Source organism: Salvelinus alpinus, chromosome 30, assembly GCF_045679555.1.
Source record: "Salvelinus alpinus chromosome 30, SLU_Salpinus.1, whole genome shotgun sequence".
NCBI lineage: Eukaryota > Metazoa > Chordata > Actinopteri > Salmoniformes > Salmonidae > Salvelinus > Salvelinus alpinus.
The window spans coordinates 8,497,934-8,522,649 of record NC_092115.1 but is presented as its reverse complement, the minus strand read 5'-3'; the positions used below and the strand labels follow the sequence as shown (position 1 = coordinate 8,522,649).

The 24,716-nt window shown below is 41.0% G+C and overlaps 2 non-coding genes across 2 annotated transcripts; both read left to right on the top strand.

Moving 5' to 3' along the window:
• Positions 1 to 248: 248 nt before the first annotated feature.
• Positions 249 to 330, top strand: trnas-cga (transfer RNA serine (anticodon CGA)). The gene has a single exon. It is a non-coding gene; the product is annotated as a tRNA-Ser (tRNA).
• Positions 331 to 535: 205 nt separating this feature from the next.
• trnas-uga (transfer RNA serine (anticodon UGA)) lies at positions 536 to 617 on the top strand. The gene has a single exon. It is a non-coding gene; the product is annotated as a tRNA-Ser (tRNA).
• The last annotated feature ends 24,099 nt before the right edge of the window (positions 618 to 24,716 follow it).

Genomic DNA, 24,716 nt, shown 5'->3' with positions numbered 1-24,716 from the left:
ATCCAATGGGTTCTCCCAGCGCAGGTTTGAACCCTGAGCGCAGCGCTTTGACGATCCAGTCTTTATTTGTAACATGTCATTGGGGACTTGATATGGATAATGTCCTTAAACCGTGGACTTGTCCTTTGATTCAAGTGCTCAGAATATATCTTCCATAACAAAGGGGTAGCGATAATCTGGTCATTTTAGAGGTAAAATGGCCAGAACGAGATAGCGGACTGGTTAAGGCATTGAAGGTAACAGACGAAGCTGTGATGGCCGAGAGGTTAAGGCGTTGGACTCGAAATCCAATGGGGTCTCCCCGCGCAGGTTCGAACCCTGCTCACAGCGCTTTGACAAACCAGTCTTTATTTTTAACATGTCATTGGGCACTTGATATGGATAATGCGTGGACATGTCCTTTGATTCAAGTGCTCAGAATTTATCTTCTATAACAAACATTTCAAGTAGGCTCTTCTATAGTGATAATCTGGTATTTTTAGAGGGAACGAATCAAAGGACATGTCAGAACGAGATAGTGTATTTAACATAGCAAGCTGCGCTGGCCGAGTGGTTAAGGCGTTGGACTTGAAATCCAAAGGGGTCTCTCCGAGCAGGTTCAAACCCTGCTCACAGCGCTATGGCAAACCTGTCTTTATTTTTAACATATACTTGGTGACTTGATATGGATAATGTCCTTAATACATGGAATTGTCCAGTGATTCAGGTGCTCCAGTGATTCAGGTGCTCTTTTTAAAATCTTATTCTCAGTGAATAGTCCACTTGTACTTTCTCTGCACATAGTTTTTTGACTTGCACATTAAACTTCCAAACTTCACAGCTTTGGAAAGGACCGAGGTTACTTGGCGCAACAAGATCAATATGTCGTGCTATCAAGTTGACCATTTGACACCAGTGATGTCTGTTTCCAAATCCCAATCCCTTTACTTGCATTCCAACAGCATTCAATGGCCGAGTTCCTTAGACGTTGGACCTGAATTTCAATGGGGTCTCCCCACCCATGTTCTTACCTTGCTCGAAGCGTATAGCCCACTTCTGCTTTCTCCTCATCACTTTCCTTAGATTCCTACTGCTGCGATGGCCAAGTGGTTTCAGCATTGGAATTGACATCCAATTTGTTCTCCCTGTACAGTTTTCAACTCTGCTTACAGGGCGATGGTAAAGTAGACCTTTAACAATTGGATCTATCTCCTTGGGTACGTGAGACGTTAGCGTCCCACCTCTTCAAACTGCTGGGCGCCAAATTCAAATACAGAAATACTCATTATAAAAATTCAGAAAACAAAACATATTTTACATAGGTTTAAAGATGAACTTTTTGTGAATCCAACCACGGTGTCAGATTTAAAAAATGCTTTACGGCGAAAGCATACCTTACGATTATTTGAGAACATAGCCCACTAGACAAATCATTACAAACAGCAACCAGCCAAGTAGAACAGTTACACAAGTCAGAAATAGAGATAAAATGAATCCCTTACTTTTGATGATCTTCATATGGTTGCACTCAGCAGACATTCATTTACTCAATAAATGTTTGTTTTGTTCGATAAAGTCTCTTTATATGCAAAAACGTTAGTTTCTTCAGTAATCCACAGGCTCAAACGCAGTCAAAACAGGAAGACAAAAAAATCCAAATTGTATCCGTAAAGTTCATAGAAACATGTCAAACGATGTTTATATTCAATCCTCAGGTTGTTTTTAGCCTAAATAATCGATAATATTTCAACCGGACAATAACGTCGTCAATTTAAAAGGTAAACAAGAACCGCACTCTCTGGGTCTCGCGCATGAAAAAGCTCTGTGACACTTTAGGGTCCACTCATTCAGACTGCTCTTACTTCCTCATGTTTCAGAATACAAGCCTGAAACAATTTCTAAAGACTGTTGACATCTAGTGGAAAGCATAGAAACTGCAATTTGAGTCCTAAGTCAATGGATACTGTAATGGCATTGAATAGAAAAATAAAGATAAATAAAAAAAAGACTTCCTGAATGTATTTTTCTCAGGTTTTCGCCTTCCAAATCAGTTCTGTTATACTCACAGACACTATTCTTACAGTTTTGGAAACTTTAGAGTGTTTCCTATCCAACGATTGAAGTGATCAGAAAATAGCTTATTTTACTTTGCTTGAAAAATATTTCAATTAGGCAGTTGAATTTGGATACTTTTGTCCTTGTGTGATCTACCTCAGCAAGCTTTGATTGCAGAGTTGTTAAAGCGTTGGACTCTAAATCCAATGAGTTGTCCCCGCGCAGGTTCGAACCCTGCTCACAGCGATTTGACAAACCAGTCTTTGTTTGTAACATATCATTGGGCACTTGATATGGATAATGCTGAAGATAATGATCATGAAGATAATCAAAGGTAAGGGAATATTTATGATGTAATTTCGTATTTCTGTTGACTCCAACATGGCGGAGAAATTTTGTTAAATCTGAACGCCGTCTCAGATTATTGCATGGTGTGCTTTTTACTAAAGTTTGAAAAAAATCTGACACAGCGGTTGCATTAAGAACAAGTGTATCTTTAATTATATGTAAGACATGTATCTTTCATCAAAGTTTATGATGAGTATTTCTGTTATTTGACGTGGCTCTCTGTAATTACTCCGGATATTTTGGAGGCATTTCTGAACATGGCGCCAATGTAAACCGAGTTTTGTGGATATAAATATGCACATTATCGAACAAAACATAAATGTATTGTGTAACATGATGTCCTATGAGTGTCATCTGATGAAGATTATCAAAGGTTAGTGATTAATTTTATATCCATTTCTGCTTTTGTGTGACTATCTTTGGCTGGGAAAAATGGCTGTGTGTTTTTTGGATTTGGTGGTGATCTAACATAAATATATGTTGTGTTTCGCTGTAAAACATTTAAAAAATCGAACACGATGGGTAGATTAACAAGATGTTTCCGTCATTTGCTGTATTGGACTTGTTAATGTGTGAAAGTTACATATTTCGGAAAAAATATTTGTAAATTTTGCACGCTGCCTTTTCAGCGGAATGTTGTGGGTGTTCCGCTTGCGGAACCCCTGGGCGAGAAAAGTTAACAACCATTACAGACTACAAAGGGAAGCACAGCTGAGAGCTGCCTAGTGACACAAACTGTGATCACGCTCTCCACAGCCGATGTGAGTAAGACTTTAAACAGGTCAACATTCACAAGGCCGCAGGGCCAGACTGATTACCAGGACGTGTACTGCGAGCATGCGCTGACCAACTGGCAAGTGTCTTCACTGAAATTTTCAACCTCATAGCAACATGTTTCAAGCAGACCACCATAGTGCCTGTGCCCAAGAACACTAAGGTAACTACCGACCCGTAGCACTCACGTCTGTAGCCATGAAGTGCTTTGAAAGGCTGGTCATGGCTCACATCAACAGACTTATGCCAGAAACCCTAGACCCACTCCAATTTGCATACCGCCCCAACAGATCAACAGATGATGCAATCTCTATTGCACTCCACACTGCCCTTTCCCTCCTTGACAAAAGGAACACCTATGTGAGAATGCTATTCATTGACTACAGCTCAGCGTTCAACACCATAGTGCCCTCAAAGCTCATCAATAATCTAAGGACCCTGGGACTAAACACCTCCCTCTGCAACTGGATCCTGGACTTCCTGACGGACCGCACCCAGGTGGTAAGAATAGGTAACACATCCGCCAAGCTGATCCTCAGCACAAGGGTGTGTGCTCAGTCCCCTCCTGTACTTCCTGTTCATTCATGACTGCATGGCCAGGCACGACTCCAACACCATCATTAAGTTTTCCACAACAGTGGTAGGCCTGATCACCAACAACGACTAGACAACCTATAGGGAGGAGGTCAGAGACTTGACCGCGTGGTGCCAGGACAACAACCTCTCCCTCAACGTAACCAAGACTAAGGAGATGATTGTGGATTACAGGAAAAAGAGGACCGAGCACGCCCCCATTCTCATTGACGGGGCTGCAGTGGAGCCGGTTGAGAGCTTCTAGTTCCTTGGTGTCCACATCACCAACAAACTAACATGGTCCAAGCACACCAAGACAGTCGTGAAGAGGGCACAACAAAACCTATTCCCTCGCTGGAGACTGAAAAGATTTGGCATGAGTCCTCAGATCCTCAAAAGGTTCTACAGCTGCACAATCGAGAGCATCCTGACTGGTTGCATCACTGCCTGGTATGGGAACTGCTCGGCCTCCGACCGCAAGGCACCACAGAGGGTAGTGTGAACGGCCTAGTACATCACTGGGGCCAAGCTTCCTGCCATCCAGGACCTCTATACCAGGCGGTGTCAGAGGAAGGCCCTAAAAATTGTCAAAGACACCAGACACCCTACTCATAGATTGTCCTCTCTATTTGGCGACCCAGATTTGGACACCAATCTCCATATACTGACTGCTCCTGAGGACCTTGGTTTCACGGGGGCCACACCAACTGGCTCAAGGTACCTGCCTAAGATCTGAAGGAGGGTGTCATGCGGGTGGTTACGGTGTTCCAAACAGAGACAGATAAATAGGGCGAGACTGACATTTCTTGGAAACAATTATTCTTTATTTTTTTTAGAAAATGGAGTTCCGAGGGAGCTGCCATCTGACGTTAACATCCAGAATCTGTGTAAACTGGATTAAAGCTCAGATCTGTGTGATCTGGATTAAAACTAAAATCTGTGTGAACTAGTTAAGATCAATTAACATTAGCATCCAGAATCTGTGTGAACTGGATGTGTGAAATGGATGAAACTATAATCTGAACAAACTCCCTCACGACGCCAGGTCAGCGGAGTCAATCACCACCTTCCGGAGACACCTGAAACCCCACCTCTTTAAGGAATACCTAGGATAGGATAAAGTAATCCTTCTAACCCCCCCCCCCCCCCCCTTAAAAGAGTTAGATGCACTATTGTAAAGTGGTTGTTCCACTGGATATCATAAGGTGAATGCACCAATTTGTAAGTCGCTCTGGATAAGAGCGTCCGCTAAATGACTTAAATGTAAATGTAATGTAAATGTTTGAGCTACTTTAAGGCCTTAAAGCAACAGCCCTGTGTGGTTTGAGAAAAGCGCTATAGAAATAAGAGACAATGCATTATAATGATATAGTATAAAAAGAATAAGGTGCAAATGTAATTGTTTTAAACCAAACCCCATTTTAGAAATAAATTGTGAAGTTACTACCGTTTTAAGGTTATGAGATCCTGTACCATGGGTTAGTATTGTAAAATGTAAAATGTATGAGTTGTGTTATGCAAGGAACTAACCTTGAGATAGAAATTAGAAAATATTCCCGCAGGTTATAAAAATGTAGAAAACAATACATTTTTTGTTTTGGGAACATTCATGTTTTGGGAACAGTACTGTGTGAATGTGAATGAGAGTTGTGTGTGGAAATAAACTGAAGTTTAAACTGAAGTTTTGGATAATGAGGTATAGAAATGTGTACAATAAGGATTATTTACAATTCGGATAATAGGTTTCGATATGTCGCATTATCGTGGGGTTCCGTCCATCACTGCCCATCAGAATATCACGGGGGTGGTATTGAGAGCTTGATGTTGTTTTCAGAAAGTAGCAGGCAAATCTATAATTTTTGGAAGTCTAAAGAAGCATTGAGGATACACGTGGAGCATTATTCCTATGACCCGTCCGGGTTTCCGTTGGGAGCATGGAGGCACAGCTGACACTTTGTAGCAGCGGAGAGTCGTTGGAAACGCACACGGAGTGATTAATTAATGTGAGTACCTAAGATTTCCTACGTTATACATGGATTCTGTGAAGATATATATTTTTTTATAAATGGTATGTGTATAATCGTTTATTAGAAATTTGATAGTGATAATATATAAACTTGCGCACCCATACGTAGACGTACAAAACAGGTGTACAAAGTATTCAGAATGGTGCAGAATGTTCTCTTTATGGATCATTTGTTAAGGTTAAGCATTATATGACTGAGTTAAAGTCTCAGAAAAAAGATATGGCATATATTAAAACCATGTGCAGAGAGGAACATAAATAACCATCACAGAAGTATAATGAACACGAGGGGAGACAGAGAGCTGGTTTCAAACGCAGGGCGCAGCAGGTGTTTATTGCAAAGGACCACAGGGGCAGGCAGAAGGTCATACACAGGGGGGTCCAAAAGGGCAACAGTACAGGCAGGGAAAAGGCTAGCAACGTAGTCCGGGAGATCAAGCAATAGGTAGATAACAGGAAATCCGATAGGCTAAAGTACAGGCAGGGAATAGGCAAAAGGCGTCATTAGTGAGGCAGGAAAAAACTATCATACACGGGAGGAGTAAATCACTGGAAAACCAGCACTCCGAAAGACATGTGTCACAAAACAAACAATTCCTCACAGTGATGGGGTGCAAAGAACTGTACTAAACAGTGTGTGATAATGAAATACAGGTGTGTGAACAGGTGATTAGAATTCAGGCGATTGGGATCTGGAGAGTGAGCTGCGTTCAGGGGATCTAGGTGTTTGAGGGTGTGAGTTGGAAGCAGATGTTACAAGAAGAGGTAAACTACAGCAAAGCCATAGAGGCACTAATAGAAGTGCATACTAAAAGAAGCGCATGAGTATTCTACCAATTTGACTCGAATATGGGAAAAACAAATCAAATCATGGATATAATTCGGCAGCATCTCCTCGCTGATAGGAACATTCCAATCTAATAGCGAATTCAAGGATATAATTGTGACTTTGCACAATGACATAAAAGATAAAACCGATAAAATAAAGATTAGTAGATGTACTCAGCGTAATCTCACTAAGTAACTATTTGTTAAGTCATTTGAGTATGGTCAGTAGATACAAATTCTTTGTTTGAACTAATTATGACATTTTTGGTTGCGGTATCCTTATGAACCACATAGCATATCATTGCATCGAACTTGATAATATATTAACTATATGCTGTCCAACTACCCAATGTTTATATCGACTTGACTATTCACGTCATTCTTAGCTTAGCTAAATGGTATAGTGGTTGTGCGACATTGTTAAATGGAGTGCTTTGTAAATTCGCTCTGGCTATTTGTTCGAATTTCAGAGTACTCGTCTGAATGTACCAGAGTGCCAAATAACTGATGAATTTACCAACGCTCAACACCCATTGAATATGGCCGGTGTCAGTAAACGTTAGGGAAAATAATGTAATATAAATTATTGCCAGCAGCAAAGTTAGTCACCAACACTTTGAATAACATGCTAAAAATTCTAACCAGCTCTGCTGGATGAGTAGAATGCAGAGTAAAGATGTGTTCTCGTGTCTCTTGTGTCTGGAAGTAGCGTTAGCCAGTTAGCTAGCCAACTTTAGCCAGTTAGCTTGAGTGCTTGACTGCCTTTGTGAGGCAAGAAAAGTATTATGCGTTATGAATCAGAAAGCTTGGATCAATGATGCCCCTTGGCAGATTTTGGGAATAATCTTTGTCAGAATCAAGGACAGTGGGTATTAGGTAAAATATTACAGAGAGCACGAATTATGTTTACAAATAGTCAAACGTGGTATCACGCCACATTTAAACAATCGCTAAAGATGTACATTTTAGGGTTCTGTGTTGATACAAGATGTAGTGAATTTGGCGGCGTAAAAAGACAAATTCATTCGTATGCCAAACATCACCACATTAGTAAACTACGTGGTAGAGCAGGGTCACAAGGCATCATATGGGAAAGTACAACCAGCGAAACAAGAGAGAACATAGTAATTAAAGTGGCCTTCCTGTGAGCAGAAGTTATGTTTGTTTTGACTATAATGAAGAAGAAAAATAATTCACCTGGTATAGTAATGTTAGACGGAAAGACAGAGGTAGAGATTGTAGAGAGATTTCTGAGTTTAAGGAAACAGAGATGTAGACTAGTGAGGTATCTTAAAGGGGCACACACATTTAATTAAACACGTGAATTATTTTGATAAGAAATGTACTGAAGAAACTTAATGTAAGTGTATTAATGTATGAAATGTTTGACTGTTTTAAAATAATTTGTCTAATAGAGAAAGAACTGCAACCTTAACCAACCGTTCTTTTGTATTTTTTTTGTAGCATCATCTTTGAAATGCAAGAGAAAGGCCATAATGTATTATTCCAGCCCAGGTGCAATTTAGATTTTGGCAAGTAGATGGCAGCAGTGTATTTGCAAAGTTTTAGACTGATCCAATGAACCATTTCATTTCTGTTCAAAATGTTGTATCAAGACTGCCCAAATGTGCCTAATTTGTTTATTAATAACTTTTCATGTTCAAAATTGTGCACTCTCCTCAAACAATAGCATGGTATTCTTTCTCTTTAATAGCTAATGTAAATTGGACAGTGCAGTTAGATTAAAAATAGTTTAGGAGTTCTGCCAATATCAGATATGTCTATGTCCTGGGAAATGTTCTTGTTACTTACAACCTCATGCTAATCGCATTAGCCTAAGAAGTTAAAGAAGTTAAAGGTCCTCAATTATGTCACCATTGCCCTTGATTCTAAGCAATTATTGACTTGGCCAAAGCTTTTAATACGGTAGACCATTCCATTCTTGTGGGCCGGCTAAGAAGTATTGGTGTCTCTGAGGGGTCTTTGGGCTGGTTTGTTAACTGCTTCTCTCAAAGAGCGCAGTGTATAAAGTCAGAAAATCTGCTGTCTCAGCCACTGCCTTTCACCAAGGGAGTACCCCAAGGCTCGATCCTAGGCCCCACACTCTTCTCAATTTACATCAACAACATAGCTCAGAAGTAGGAAGCTCTCTCATCCATTTATATGCAGATGACACAGTCTTATACTCAGCTGGCCCTCCCCGGATTTGGTGTTAAACGCTCTACAACAAAGCTTTCTTAGTGTCCAACAAGCTTTCTCTACCCTTAACTTTGTTCTGAACACCTCCAAAACAAAGATCATGTGGTTTGGTAAGAAGAATGCCCCTCCTCCCACAGGTGTTATTACTACCTCTGAGGGTTTAGAGCTTGAGGTAGTCACCTCATACAAGTACTTGGGAGTATGGCTAGACGGTGCACTGTCCTTCTCTCAGCACATATCAAACCTGCAGGCTAAAGTTAAATCTAGACTTGGTTTCCTCTATCGTAATCACTCCTCTTTCACCCCAGCTGCCAAACTAACCCTGATTCAGATGACCATCCGACCCATGCTAGATTACGGAGACATACATTATAGATCGGCAGGTAAGGGTGCTCTTGGGCGGCTAGATGTTCTTTACCATTTTGCCACCAATGTAGGACACATCACTTCACTCTATACCCACTGGTTGATGCTTATTTATAAAACCCTCTTAGGCCTCACTCCCCCCTATCTGAGATATCTACTGCAGCCCTCATCATCCACATACAACACCCATTCTGCCAGTCACATTCTGTTAAAGGTCCCCAAAGCACACACATCCCTGCGTCGCTCCTCTTTTCAGTTCGCTGCAGCTAACGACTGGAACGAGCTGCAACAAACACTCAAACTGGACAGTTTTATCTTAATCTCTTCATTCAAAGACTCAATCATGGACACTCTTACTGACAGTTGTGGCTGCTTTGTGTGATGTATTGTTGTCTCTACCTTCTTGCCCTTTGTGCTGTTGTCTGTGCCCATTAATGTTTTGTACCATGTTTTGTGCTGCTACCATGTTGTGTTGCTACTATGCTGTGTGGTCATGTGTTGCTGCCTTACTATGTTATTGTCTTAGGTCTCTCTTTATGTAGTGTTGTGTCTCTCTTGTTGTGATGTGTGTTTTGTCTTATATTTATATTGTCTTTATTTTATATTTTTAATCCCAGGATGCCTTTTGCCCTTTGGTAGGCCGTCATTGTAAATAAGAATTTGTTCTTAACTGACTTGCCTAGTTAAATAAAGGTCACATAAATACATTTAAAAAAATAAACATTTCTTTGAAAGGTTAGAATGACCTCTGTCCTGAATTTCTAGTGTGGTTTGATAGCCCTCACTGTAAAGCTGAGAGATGGTTGGATGATGATTTGAAGGTAATTTTTAATACTGATAATTACGGAGAAGTTTATAATTAATAGGACCATATGAAGGATATAAATGTCTCTAGTCTATTTTTATTATTTCTTGAATCAACTTATGGGTACAATTTTTATGGAGTCAAGGGTAGTAATTCGAATTTGATTTGCAGTGTTGTTTGTACACATTACACACTTCTATCGAGAGACCTGAGTCTAAGCCAGCAACAGGTGAAAAGAGCATCTAGTTGAAGCTATCAACTGCCTATTCTCTCGTGCCTTTTCTCTCAGGAGTACAAAAGAAGTCCACGTGGAGTGAGCATGGAGAGAGATCCGTTCCAAAGCTTCTCATGTTGATGGTATACTGGTCGACAACTGGACAAGACATAATAAGAGTTGTGGTGGGGCTCAGGTGAGACATTGCAATTGGGACAAGTGTGCCAAATCATTTCGATCCTTTCCAAAGTTGTGAAGGTTGGCCAGTTTAATGTTCAAGTCAAAAAACAATGTGCAGAGAAAGTAAAAGTGGGCTATGTCCTGAGAGTAAGATTCAAATATGCACAGGGGGACCTAATTGGATTTCAAGTCCAAGGTATTATTAACCAGTCGGTTAACTCAGCTTGACCACTACAAAAATAAGAGTATCTGTACTGCATAGCCTATTTGAACTGTTTGTAAAGGAAGATGCAAACAGGGTTTTAACCGGCGCAGTGTGACACCACTGGACTTAACCACTCAGCCATCACAGCTTGCTGAATTAGCTCACACAAAAACTACAGTATCCAAATTCAAAAGCATAATTTAAATAATTTTCAAGCGAACTAAAATAAACCTTTTTCTAAGCACTTCAATCATTGGACGAGCCCATAAAATAAGGACAATTTCAATTCAGAAGAGATAGTTCAAATATTTAAAGGACTATTTTATCATTGCGCTGTAAGCAGGGTTAAAAACTGCACGGGAAGACTACATTGGATTTCAATTCCAACGCTTAAACCACTTGACCATCATAGTCGTGGGAATACAAGGAAAGTGATCGGGAGAAAGCACAAGTGGGCTTTTTACAGTGTGTGCAAATGGAGTAAGTAAAATAGGCCATAGTAGCGAAGTAATTACAATTTAGCAAATGAACACCAGAGTGATAGATGTGCAGATGATGTGCAAGTAGAAATACTGGTGTGCAAAAGAGGAAAAAGTAAATAAAAACAATATGGGTGTCACGACATCAGCCGAAGTTGGCTCCCCTGCCTGTTCGGGCGGTGCTCGGTGGTCGTCGTCACCGGCATACTAGCCGCCACCGATCCCTTTTTCATTTTCTGTTTGTTTTGTCTTATTAGTTGCACCTGTGTCTTTTGGTTTTGCTTGATGGGCTTCCTTATTTATAGCTAGGCTACCCGCCCTTGTTTTGTGCGGGAATATTTTTATGTTACGTGTGTATGATATTTGGCGTTCGTGCTCCCGGACCTGGTACCCTGTGTGTTTGGGTTGGTCCACATTTTTTCCGCGCCCTGTGTTGTGGGCAGTGTTTTTCGGTGCGTTATTAAAGTGCACTTCTTCCTGTGGAACTTATGCTCTCTGCGCCTGATTCTTCCTCACGCACCTAGTCTCCCGTGACAATGGGGATGAGGTAGGTAGTTGGATGAGCTATTTACAGATGGGCTGTGTACAGTTACAGCGATCGGTAAGCTGCTCTGACAGCTGGTGCTTAAAGTTAGTGAGGGAGATATAACTCTCCAACAACATTTTTGCAATTTCTTCCAGTCATTGGCAGCAGAGAACTGGAAGGAAAGGCGGCCAAATGAGGTGTTGGCTTTGTGGATGACCAGTGAGATATACCTGCTGGAGCGAATGCTACGGGTGGGTGTTGTTATGGTGACCAGTGAGCTGAGATAAGGTGGAGCTTTACCTAGCAAAGACTTATAGATGACCTGGAGCCAGTGGGTCTGGCGACGAATATGTAGCGAGGGCCAGCCGACGAGAGCATACAGGTCGCAGTGGTGGGTGGTATATGGGGCTTTGGTGACAAAACGGATGGCACTGTGATAGACTGCATCCAGTTTGCTGAGTAGAGTGTTGGAGGCTATTTTGTAAATGACATCGCCGAAGTCGAGGATCGGTAGGATAGTCAGTTTTACGAGAGTGTGTTTGGCAGCGTGAGTGAAGGAGGCTTTGTTGCAAAATATGAAGCCGATTCTAGATTTAATTTTGGATTAGAGATGCTTAATATGAGTCTGGAAGGAGAGTTTACAGTCTAGCCAGACACTTAGGTATTTGTAATTGTCCACATATTCCAAGTCAGAACTCTCCACAGTAGTGATGCTAGTCGGGCGGGCGGGTGCGGGCAGCGATCGGTCGAAGAGCATGCATTTAGTTTTACTAAAGAGCAGTTGGAGGCCACGGAAGGAGTGTTGTATGGCATTGAAGCTCGTTTGGAGGTTTGTTAACACAGTGTCCAAAGAAGGGCCGGATGTATACCGAATGGTGTTGTCTGCCTAGAGGTGGATCAAGGATATATACAGAGAAAAGAGTCGGCCCGAGAATTGAACCCTGTGGTACTCCCATAGAGACTGCCAGAGGTCCGGACAACAGGCCCTCTGATTTGACACACGGAACTCTATCTGAGAAGTAGTTGGTGAACCAGGCGAGGCACCAGTAGCAGTAAATGGTGGAAGTATTGCCTGTGTAAAATCCCATTTAAACAGGGGAGGCTATAGAACAGCAGGAAGTGTCAGAACTCTGTGGCTTTCAAATATTTTGGAAATGAATTGAGCATGGTCACATTAATCATGGTTTTTATGGCAAGCATCCTTTTGTTTACTCACTCGATTTCTCTTCCAAGGTAGAAGGACTCAGGGTGATATTTGGACTCAAACCACAGTGTAGTCATTTGCCAAGTAAGATGCCATGCATGTAATCAAAAGCAAACCCTGCAATCATGTTGAAAACAGTAATGAACATTAATGGAGATGGGTGCACTCTACCACGTGGTCAACCTCTCTGCGCTGTTCAGTGTTTGTGCGTGGCTCTGGCTCTCTCAAGCATATACACTCTATTGAACCCATTTCCCTTTTCTACCACTTCTCCTTTGTGATAGCACCAGTTGTTCACCATTGCATTGTTTGATATTGTCATGGATCCCTCTGGAACTTTCATTACGCACACCTGTCCTCTATTCCCTCTGATTAGTACTTGTATAAGTGTGCCCTTTGGTTTCCATTGGGCGGTCGATTATTGTTACAATGTCTGTTGGTGCGTGTGAGTACCTGTGCTGTGTGGTTTGGGCTTTCGTGCCCTTGTGGATTGTGCAGATGATTACGGGTCTCGTCCCATGTGTTAATCATTATGCGCGTGTGTACTTATTCGAGGTACTCCTCGCTCTTTTGTTTGTGTTTCAACCCTATGTTTTGTGTACGTGTTTGTTTGGTCTTCGTCCCCGTGCCATTACACGGCACGCCGTAATTTGGGTGTAATTTTAAAAAAGATGATGCATTCCTGTGCCTGTCTCCCGAATCATTCATACCAACGTGACAGATATCCTGTACTTTTCCAGCGAGCAAATGCATAATAAACTGTACAACACACACATTTGTGGGTGTCCCTCTCAACTGGCATGTCAAGCCCTCACCCTCAAGCGTAACACAATCTTGCACAAAGGAAATAATTCATTCCTGGGCTCTTTGGCCCCACAGGACTGATGTGCTTCACTCTTAGGTTCGGGGGAAGTTCATTATCTGTGACTTGTAAGGGAGAGGACTTGACTATTTGAACTTGAACATTCCGTGAGAGTTAAAGGTTAATTAAATCAGTGCCATTAAGGCCATGTATTGACTTGTATAATGCACCATCATAAATGTTCCTTGTACTATCTGGGCTGCTCTTGGACCTAGAACACTTATGTTCTAATGCTTCACAGAATTTGGAGTCTGATAACTTTTCCTTTAGTTTTGACTGATAATTTAATGAACACTGATCCACTCTTGACAAGAGATGGCATGTCCCCAGGGAGGCAACCACATGATGTGCAATGATCTGGCACTTCACTGCCAAAGAAATACTGGCATGTTGGACAAAAGTACTGCATTTCAAAAATATCATTACAGTCAAAAGATTGTTGGGGACATCTTTTGTCCCCTCTGTACAATGGAGATGTATAATGTCCAATAAATCACTTAGAGCTATATTGGCTGTGTGTCTTAGAGCATAGCAGAGCATTGAGAGCAGAGACTCATCTTCAGTCATTTTTGTTTGCATTTGGATAGATGTAGCTTTTTTTCTCCCCACCTACTTGTCCTCTGACTTGATTTCTGATGTCCCCGCCTTGTCCATCTGTGTTGTCTCCAGCTGCGTTGTCTCCCAGTAAGCACAACACATTCCCAGGTCAGAAGGAGTCTTATAGCCGTAGTGTTAACATGAAGGCAGATCACAACAGATATCCAGGTCAGAAGGCTTATAGCCCTAGTGTTAACATGAAGGCAGGCAGATCACTAAGAAACAGACAGTGGAACAGAAAGACAAATGCAGGAGGTGAATAATGAAACAGAGAAGACAGCTAACCTGTACTTTGATATTGCTCCCATATATTGAGCCTACCCTATAGTTTTGTGGTAAGAGTTTCTGTTTTGAAGGTTGGATGTTCGGTCTTGATCAAGCCATACCACATTTTTTGAAAATGTGACCGAATGAGTCTCTGTTAGGCACCCAGAAATAAAGATATTGTACGGTGGCTTTAAACACCCCCCAACCCCAGATATCTAATCTGTTGAGGAACTACATTCCCATTTAACCTAAAAACATGCCAATTTCTAGGATGGCTAAGTGATCATTGCAGTTACCTTTTGCCACAAAGGTTGAGAGATCAAGTCCTTTCTGTGACCAATTCCCCACTGTTTTATGGTGTCAGTCTACCTTCTAAGTTCATGCAATTTCAATCGCAATGTTGTTTTACCTGAATGGACAGGCGCTGGCGGTCTTTGGTCACAGGGCGATCAACGTTGCTCTTGGACGAGCGGTCCTGTGAGGAAGAGCCATGCATGGTAGGTAACTGTAGCAACTGTCATTAACGTTTTAGAAAGGAGTGAGTGTGTAGCAATGCTATGCTGTTTTACCGGAGTGGAATACTTACCGTACGGCTACAAGGCCGTTTTCCTCTTCCAATCTAAGGAGGGTAGATGTTGATGAGATGATTAAGTATACAGCACAGACAAAATACAACCAATCGTCATTATCGGTAGACAGTTTTGGTATAGACTGTTTTAAGTCCACATAAAGTTGAAGTCGGAAGTTAACATACACCTTAGCCAAATACATTTAAACTTAGATTCACAATTCCTGACATTTAATCCTGGTAAAAATTCTCTATTTTAGGTCAGTTAGGATCACCACTTTATTTTAAGAATGTGAAATGTCAGAATAATAGTAGAGATAATTATTTATTTCAGCTTTTATTTCTTTCATCACATTCCCAGTGGGTCAGAAGTTTACATACACTCAATTAGTATTTGGTAACATTGCCTTTAAATTGTTTAACTTGGGTCAAACATTTCGGGTAGCCTTCCACAAGCTTCCCACAATAAGTTGGGTGAATTTTAGCCCATGCCTCCTGACAGAGCTGGTGTAACTAAGTCAGGTTTGTAGGCCTTGCTCACACACGCTTCTTCAGTTCTGCCCACACATTTTCAATAGGATTAACTTGTTATGGCTGCAGGGGGCGTATTGAAAAACTGGAAAAAGGTGCCCATTTTCAAACGGCCTCTTACTCAATTCTTGCTCGTACAATATGCATATTATTATTACTATTGGATAGAAAACAGTCTCTAGTTTCTAAAACCGTTTGAATTATTTCTCTAAGTGGAACAGAACTCTTTTTACAGCCCATTTCCTATCCGGAAGTGAGATTTCCAAAATCGATGTCTCTCTTCAAGAGCTTGTCTATAAAAGGGCATGTCACTTAGGACTGTAGAAACACGTCATACGCCTTCCCCTGGGTGTCATGCGGAAGTGAGAGCAGAAATGACTTGATTATCTCGTCCTGGGATTGAACACAACCTCTTGGAGTGAGATGTGCGCACTTTATTTTTTTTCCTGGGCGCGAAGTTGGACCTGGACTCGGCTCCTGGAAAACCCTCGTTAAAGGTGAATATGATCTCTGACTTCGATTTTATTTGATACATGTCACAATATCATCCTAAAGTATGTTTTTTCAATATAGTTTAATTATATTATTGAAATTTATTCTGGACTTTAGACGTGATGCGACGCAAGAATTTTGTCAAGAAGGAGAGGTTAGCACCGCACGGCCAGTGTGCTTGCTAATTCAAGAGGGAAATCGTTCGTTCTGGATCCAAATAAAGACGGTTCTGAACAAAGGACCCCTTGGAGAACATTCTGATGGAAGATCAACAAAGATAAGGACCCAATTTGGGATGCTTTTTCATATATCTGTCGAACTGTGCTATCGCTACCGTTTGACTAGAATCAATGCTGCTGTGTGCTAGCTATTGTAGTAAGCTAATATAACGATATATTGTGTTTTCGCTGTAAAACACTTCAAAAATCGGAAATATTGGCTCTATTCACAAGATCTTTGTCTTTCATTAGCTATCCACCATATATTCTTCTGAAATGTTTTATGATGTGTAATTAGTAGTTGACGTTGGTGTCTGTATTTTCTCTGGCTACTCCCGTGCGATTTCTGACTGTAGCTATGATGGTAGCAGTAATGTAAAACTGATTTATAGCTAAAATATGCAAATTTTTTGAACAAAACATAGATTTATTGTGTAACATGTTATAGGACTGTCATCTGAGGTAGTTTTTTCTAGGTTATTTAGGTTGGTTCTAAGTTAGTTAGGTTGGCTTGTGCATGCTACTTGCATCCTACTTGTGCTGTGAAAAATGTCTGTCCTCTTTTTTATTTGGTGGTGAGCTAACATAAATATATGTGGTGTTTTCTCTGTAAAACATATAAAAAATCGGACATGTTGGCTTGATTCACAAGATGTTTATCTTTCAAATGCTGTATTGGACTTGTTAATGTGTGAAAGTTAAATATATAAAAATTGATTTTGAATTTCGCGCCCTGCACTTGAGCTGGATGTTGTCATAGGTGTACCGGTGTCGGGCTGCAGCCATAACAGGTTTTAAGGTCAGGGCTTTGTGACAGCCACTCCAATACCTTGACTTTGTTGTCCTTAAGCCATTTTGCTACAACTTTGGAAGTATGCTTAGGGTCATTGTCCATTTGAAAGACCCATTTACGACCAAGCTTTAACTTCCTGACTGATGTCTTGAGATGTTGCTTCAATATATCCACATAATTTTCCAACCTCATGATGCCATCTATTTTGTGAAGTGCACCAGTCCCTCCTGCAGCAAAGCACCCCCACAACATGATGCTGCCACCCCCGTGCTTCACGGTTGGGATGGTGTTCTTCAGCTTGCAAGCCTCCCCCTTTTTCCTCCAAACATAACAACGGTTATTATGGCCAAACAGTTCTATTTTTGTTTTGTCAGAGGACAATTCTCCAAAAAGTACGATCTTTTGCAAACCGTGGTCTGGCTTTTTTATGGCGGTTTTGGAGCAGTGGCTTCTTCCTTGCTGAGCGGCCTTTCAGGTTATGTCGATATAGGACTCATTTTACTGTGAATATAGATACTTTTGTACCTGTTTCCTCCAGAATATTCACAAGGTCCTTTGGTGCTGTTCTGGGATTGATTTGCACTTTTCGCACCAAAGTACAATAATCTCTAGGAGACAGAACGCGTCTCCCTCCTAAGCGGTATGATGGCTGCGTGGTCCCATGGTGTTTATACTTGTGTACTATTGTTTGTACAGATGAACGTGGTACCTTCAGGCGTTTGGAAATTGCTCCCAAGGATGAACCAGACTTGTGGAGGTCCACAATTATTTTTCTGAGGTCTTGGCTGATTTCTTTTGATTTTCCCATGATGGCAAGCGAAGAGGCACTGAGTTTGAAGGTAGGCCTTGAAATACATCCACAGGTACACCTCCAATTGACTCAAATGATGTCAATTAGCCTATCAGAAGCTTCTAAAGCCATGACATCCTTTTCTGGAATTTCCCAAGCTGTTTAAAGGCACAGTCAACTTACTGTATGTAAACTTCTGACCCACTGGAATTGTGATACAGTGAATTATAAGTGAAATAATCTGTCTGTAAACAATTGTTGGAAAAATTACTTGTGTCATGCACAAAGTAGATGTTCTAACCGACTTGCTAAAACTATAGTTTGTTAACAGGAAATTTGTGGAGTGGTTGAAAAACTAGTTTTAATGACTCCAACCTAAGTGTATGTAAACTTCCGACTTCAACTGTACAGTACATTCCATTTGTTATGAATGCCTGAAAATCATACAGTTGCTACGTATCTTGTTGTCGACCCGTGGCCATCTCCTTTTCGTCCGTCTTGGGACCGGCATAGGTTCTTGGAAGTAGGCCTTCAATTCCATGAGTAGGCCGACAGGCTAGATTAAATTAATGGGGCAAAATAGGTAATTGAAAATGAGATTAAAATTGCTAACCAAAATACTCAGAACAGTGTTTCGCCTAGGATGGTAGTAGACGTGGCCAATGGCACAGTTTTGGAGGCCCTGTTTTAAAGCAAATTTCCTGCAATTCTACACATTTTGTCATGGGGCTGAGAGAAAAATTGCAGTTTCAGAGCTAATTTCCTGCAATTCCCATGGTTTATGTTGTGTTATGTTATAATATTTTTTTTTTTAGTAGTTTAAGTTTACACTGAAAATGTTTTAGCATTCCACTTTTTTTTTTATTTGTGTTAAAATCAATATACACACACACATACATACAGTATAATTATATATATATATATATATATATATATATATATATATATATATATACTGTGCCTTCGGAAAGTATTCGGACCCCTAGATATTTCCCCACATTTTGTTACCATTATTCTAAAATGTAATAAATAAATCTACACATAATACCTCCTAATGACAAAGCGAAAACAGGTTTTTAGAAATGTTTGCAAATGTTTTACAGATAAAAATAGAAAATAAACCTTATTTACGTAAGTATTCAGACCTTTTGCTATGAGACACAAAATTGAGGTCAGATGCATCCTGTTTCCATTGATCATCCTTGAGATGTTTCTACAACTTGATTGGAGTCCACCTGTGGTAAATTCAATTGATTGGACATGATTTGAAAAGGCACACACCTGCCTATATAAGGTCCCATAGTTGACAGTGCATGTCAGAGCAGAAACAAAGCCATGAGGTCGAAGGAATTTTCCATAGAGCTCCAAGACAGGATTGTGTTGAGGCACAGATCTGGGGAAGGGTAACCAAAACATTTCTGTAGCATTGAAGGTCCCCAAGAACACAGTGGCCTCCATCATTCTTAAATGGAAGAAGTTTGGAACCACCAACACACTTCCTAGAGCTGGCCGCCCGGCCAAACTGAGCAATTGGGGGAGAAGGGCCTTGGTCAGGGAGGTGACTCCGCCCTCCTTTTGGAAAATCTGACCACGACTCCATTTTGTTGCTCCCAGCCTACAGACAAAAACTTTAACAGGAAGCGCCCGTGCTCATTTCTGTTCAACGCTGGTCTGACCAATCGGATTCCACGCTTCAAGATTTCCTTATCCCAGTCTGCTGTTCCCACATGCTTCAAGAGGGGCACCATTGTTCCTGTTCCCAAGAAAGCTAAGGTAACTGAGCTAAATGACTATCGCCCCGTAGCACTCACTTCCGTCATCATGAAGTGCTTTGAGAGACTAGTCAAGGACCATATAACCTCCACCCTACCTGACACCCTAGACCCACTCCAATTTGCTTACCACCCCAATAGATCCACAGACGACGCAATCGCAATCACACTGCACACTTCTCTAACCCATCTGGACAAGAGGAATACCTATATAAGAATGCTGTTCATCGACTACAGCTCAGCATTTAACACCATAGTACCCTCCAAACTCGTCATTAAGGCCGCCCCCAGGTGGTGATGGTAGGAAACAACATCTCCACCCCGCTGATCCTCAACACTGGGGCCCCACAAGGGTGCATTCTCAGCCCTCTCCTGTACTCCCTGTTCACTCATGACTGCGTGGCCATGCATGCCTTCATCTCAATCATCAAGTTTGCAAACAGCACTACAGTGGTAGGCTTGATTACCAACAACGCTGAGACGGCCTACAAGGAGGAGGTGAGGGCCCTCGGAGTGTGGTGTCAGGAAAATAACCTCATACTCAATGTCAACAAAACAAAGGAGATGATTGTGGACTTCAGGAACCAGCAGAGGGAGCAGCCCCCTATCAACATCGACGGGACAGTAGTGGAGAAGGTGGAAAGTTCCTCGGCGTACACATCATGGACAAACTGAAATGATCCACCCATACAGACAGCATGGTGAAGAAGGCGCAGCAGCGCCTCTTCAACCTCAGGAGGCTGAAGAAATTTGGCTTGTTTTTTTACAGATGCACAATCGAGAGCATCCTGTCGGGCTGTATCACCGCCTGGTACAGCAACTGCTCCGCTTACAACCGTAAGGCTCTCCAGAGGGTAGTGAGGTCTGCAGAACGCATCACCGGGGGCAAACTACCTGCCCTCCAGGACACCTACAGCACCCGATTTCACAGGAAGGCCAAAAAGATCATCAAGGATAACAACCACCCGAGCCACTGCCTGTTCACCCTGCTATCATCCAGAAGGTGAGGTCAGTACAGGTGCCTCAAAGCGGGGACCGTGAGACTGAAAAACAGCTTCTATCTCAAGGCCATCAGACTGTTAAACAGCCACCACTAACTTTGAGTGTCTGCTGCCAACATACTGACTCATCTCTAGCCACTTTAATAATGAAAAATGGATTTAATAAATGTATCACTAGCCACTTTAAACATACCCTACATCACTCATCTCATATGTATATACTGTACTCTATACCATCTACTACATCTTGCCTATGTCGTTCGGCCATCGCTCATTCATGAATCTTTATGTACATATTCTTATTCATTCCTTTACACAAGTAATCTAACAATTTCACAACAACTACCTTATACACACAAGTATAAGGTAGTTGTTGTGAAATTGTTAGATTACTTGTTAGATATTACTGCATGGTCGGATCTAGAAGCACAAGCATTTCGCTACACACGCATTAACATCTGCTAACCATGTGTATGTGACAAATTTGATTTGTTTTGACCAAGAACCCAATGGTCACTCTGACAGAGTTCGAGAGTTCCTCTGTGGAGATAGGAGAAACTTCCAGAAGGACAAGAATCTCTGCAGCACTCCACTAATCAGGCCTTTATGGTAGAGTGGCCAGACGGAAGCTTGGTTGCCTACAGGCACCTAAAGACTCTCAGACCATGAGAAACAAGATTCTCTGGTCTGATGAAACCAAGATTGAACTCTTTGGCCTGAATGCCAAGCGTCACGTCTGAAGGAAACCTGATGCTGATGGCAGCATCATGCTGTTGGGATGTTTTTCAGCGGCAGGGACCGGGAGACTAGTCAGGATCAAAGGAAAGATGGACGGAGCAAAGTACAGAGAGATCCTTGATGAAAACCTGCTCCAGAGCGCTCAGGACCTCAGACTGGGGCGAAGGTTGACCTTTCAATAGGACAACGAGCCTAAACACACAGCCAAGACAATGCAGGATGGGCTTCGGGACAAGTCTCTAAATGTCCTTGAATGGCCTAGCCAGAGCCTGGACTAGAACCCGATCGAACATCTAGCATGGGGACATATTGTCTAGTCGCTTTTTTCCAGGGGAGATGAAGTTTATAAATGTAAGGGAAGTCCCCCCTCAATTGTACAAAATAACATGGCAACTTATTGGCAGAGAGCGAACCATACACACTATGGAAATGTGTGGGATATCACATTACATCTGGCGGTGTTTCATCCAAAGTTGATGGCAAATGCCATATTGTAAATGAGCTGTGTAACACCCCAAAAATCCTATAGTGGGCGAGTGAGTTCCATCTTAATTTTTCATAGGCTTACTGTAACGCAAGTCAAGACCCAAGAGTCAAATTTTGAAATTTTGAAAGTTTTGGCAAAAACTTATCACCCCCTTAAAAAAGTGCTTTCTGGACCGTTTTTCGAAATTCTTTCGATTTTTATGTCAATTACACATGTGTAAGAACTGTATGAAAATACTTTTGTCAAATTTTATTAACATAATTTTTTTGAAATTTTTATTTGGACTTAAGGAATATGTTTTGTGCATTTGGAATGTGATTTCTTAGGAAGTCAAAAGTCAAAAATGTCAAAAATGTGGAAAAAACGTATCACCCCCTTTAAAAAAGTGCTTTCTGGACCGTTTTTCGAAATTCTTTCAATTTTTATGTCAATTACACATGTGTAAGAATTGTATGAAAATACTTTTGTCAAATTTTATTAACATAATTTTTTGGACATTTTTATTTGGACTTAAGGAATATGTTTTGTCCATTTGGAATGTGATTTCATAGGAAGTCAAAAGTCAAAAGTCAAAAATGTTAAAAATGTGGAAAAAACATATATTCCATTTAAAAAAGTGCTTTCTGGATCGTTTTTTGAAATTTAGTCACATTTTACTATCATAATTTTTCTATAAATGTTTACTTGTACTTAAGGAATATGTTTGTGCATTTGGAATGTGATTTCATAGGAAGTCAAAAGTCAAAAGTTAAAAGTCAAAAATGTAAAAAATGTGGAAAAAAACATATATTCCATTTAAAAAAGTGCTTTCTGGACCGTTTTTTGAAATTCTTTCGATTTTTACGTCAATTACACATGTATAAGAACTGTATGAAAATACTTTAGTCACATTTTACTATCATCATTTTTTATAAATGTTTACTTGTCCTTATCACCCCCCAAACCTCCATAAATCACTCAGGCCAGCACCCATTGATTTGGGGCCGTAGTATAGTGCTCCCATGGACGTCTGGATGACACCTAAAAGCATTTAAAACCGTTTTGAAAAATGACATGAAAACATAAAAAATATTTTTTTTAAACTTTTTTTGGAAACCTCCTTAAATCACTCAGGCCAGACCCCATTGACTCGAGAATAAAAAACATAAAATATTTTTCAGAAAAAAACCCAGAATATTTTCTGACTTTTTTGGAAAACCTCCATAAATCCCTCAGGCCAACACCCATTGATTTTTGTCCGTAGAATAGTGCTCCCAGAGCGGGTATGGAGGTCTGGATGCCCCCTAAACGCAATTTCAACCATCTTGAAACATGGCACCTGGTAACCCCCAAAAAATACCAGGTGCACGAACAGTTTGGACTTGTGTGTGTGTGTGTGAGCTTTTCTTTGACATCTGTTTAGAGAAATGACTGATTTACAGTTCATGAAGGTTGCCTAATCACATACTTAAAGATTTGGAAAGATCTGACTTTTTTAATCCTTTGAAACAGCATTGACCCCATTTTAAGGCACTTCCGGTTGGCACAGGAAGCTATAAGTAAATACCTATCCTGATCGTGGTATGCTTTTACAGAATCCTGAGTTTTAAGTCTATACGTTAAGAACTGACTGATTTACACAGGGTTGAATGCACTATAAATCACAAACTGCTGGTTGGGTATGGCAAAACACTTTTAGGGTGATTTTATCACTTCCGGTTGCTCCAGGAAGCTTAGAATCAACACAGGTAGACCTCATAGTGGCTTGATGGATTGTTATCAAAGACAGGTTCATAAGACACTCATAACCCACATAGGCTTCAGGTTGAATTTAGAGGTGCAGTCAATGTATTCCTATGGGGCGAAATGTCATTGCTGTTTGATGTAAACACCTTCTTTTAACTGTTAAGGGTTAATGCCACACAGTCAAGGTTAGGCTTGCACAGATCGGGAGGACCTTAGGAGTGTTCCTGAGGTAAAATTGTGCTTCTAACCTTAACGGTTCTCTCTCTGTCTCCCAAAAGCAAATCAAATTGACATTGAGGTCAAAGGGTCATTTGTGTCCGTCTTCTTGTAACGGTCGCTGCGCTCAGACCGAGCGAGCTACGGTTAAGCGGGGCATCTCGTTGAACTCGGCACGGCCTGGAGATAATAGTAATGCCATTGCAGGCTTTGTGTGTCTTTAAGCACCGTACTTTTTCACTCCATCCTTGCTTTTTGTGTGTGTGTGTTTGTGTGAGAGAACTTTTCTTTGACATCTGTTGGGATAAATGACTGATTACAGTTCATGAGGGTTGTCTAATCACATATATGAAGTTTTGAAAAGTTCTGACCTTTTAACCCTTCAAAACAGCATCTATGACACCATCTTAAGGCCCTTCTGGTTGTCACAGGAAGCTATAAGTAAAGAAATATCCTGATCGGGGTATGCTCTTAGAGAATCCTGAGTTTGAAGTCTATACGTTAAGAACTGACTGATTTACACAGGGTTGAATGCACTATATATCACAAACTGCTGGTTGGGTATGGCAAAACACTTTTAGGGAGATTGTATCACTTCCGGTTGCTCCAGGAAGCTTAGAATCGACACAGGTAGACCTCATAGTGGCTTGATGGATTGTCATTGAAGACTGGTTCATAAGACATTCATAACCCACATAGGGTTTATTTAAAGAATGCACGTTAAATTTGCAATATGATTCAACACATCATATTGCAAAAGTAACACACACTGTTACGTTTGCAATATGATTCAACACATCATATTGCAAATGTAACACACACTGTTACGTTTGCAATATGATGTGTTGAATCATATTGCAAACATAACACACACTGTTACTTTTGCAATATGATGTGT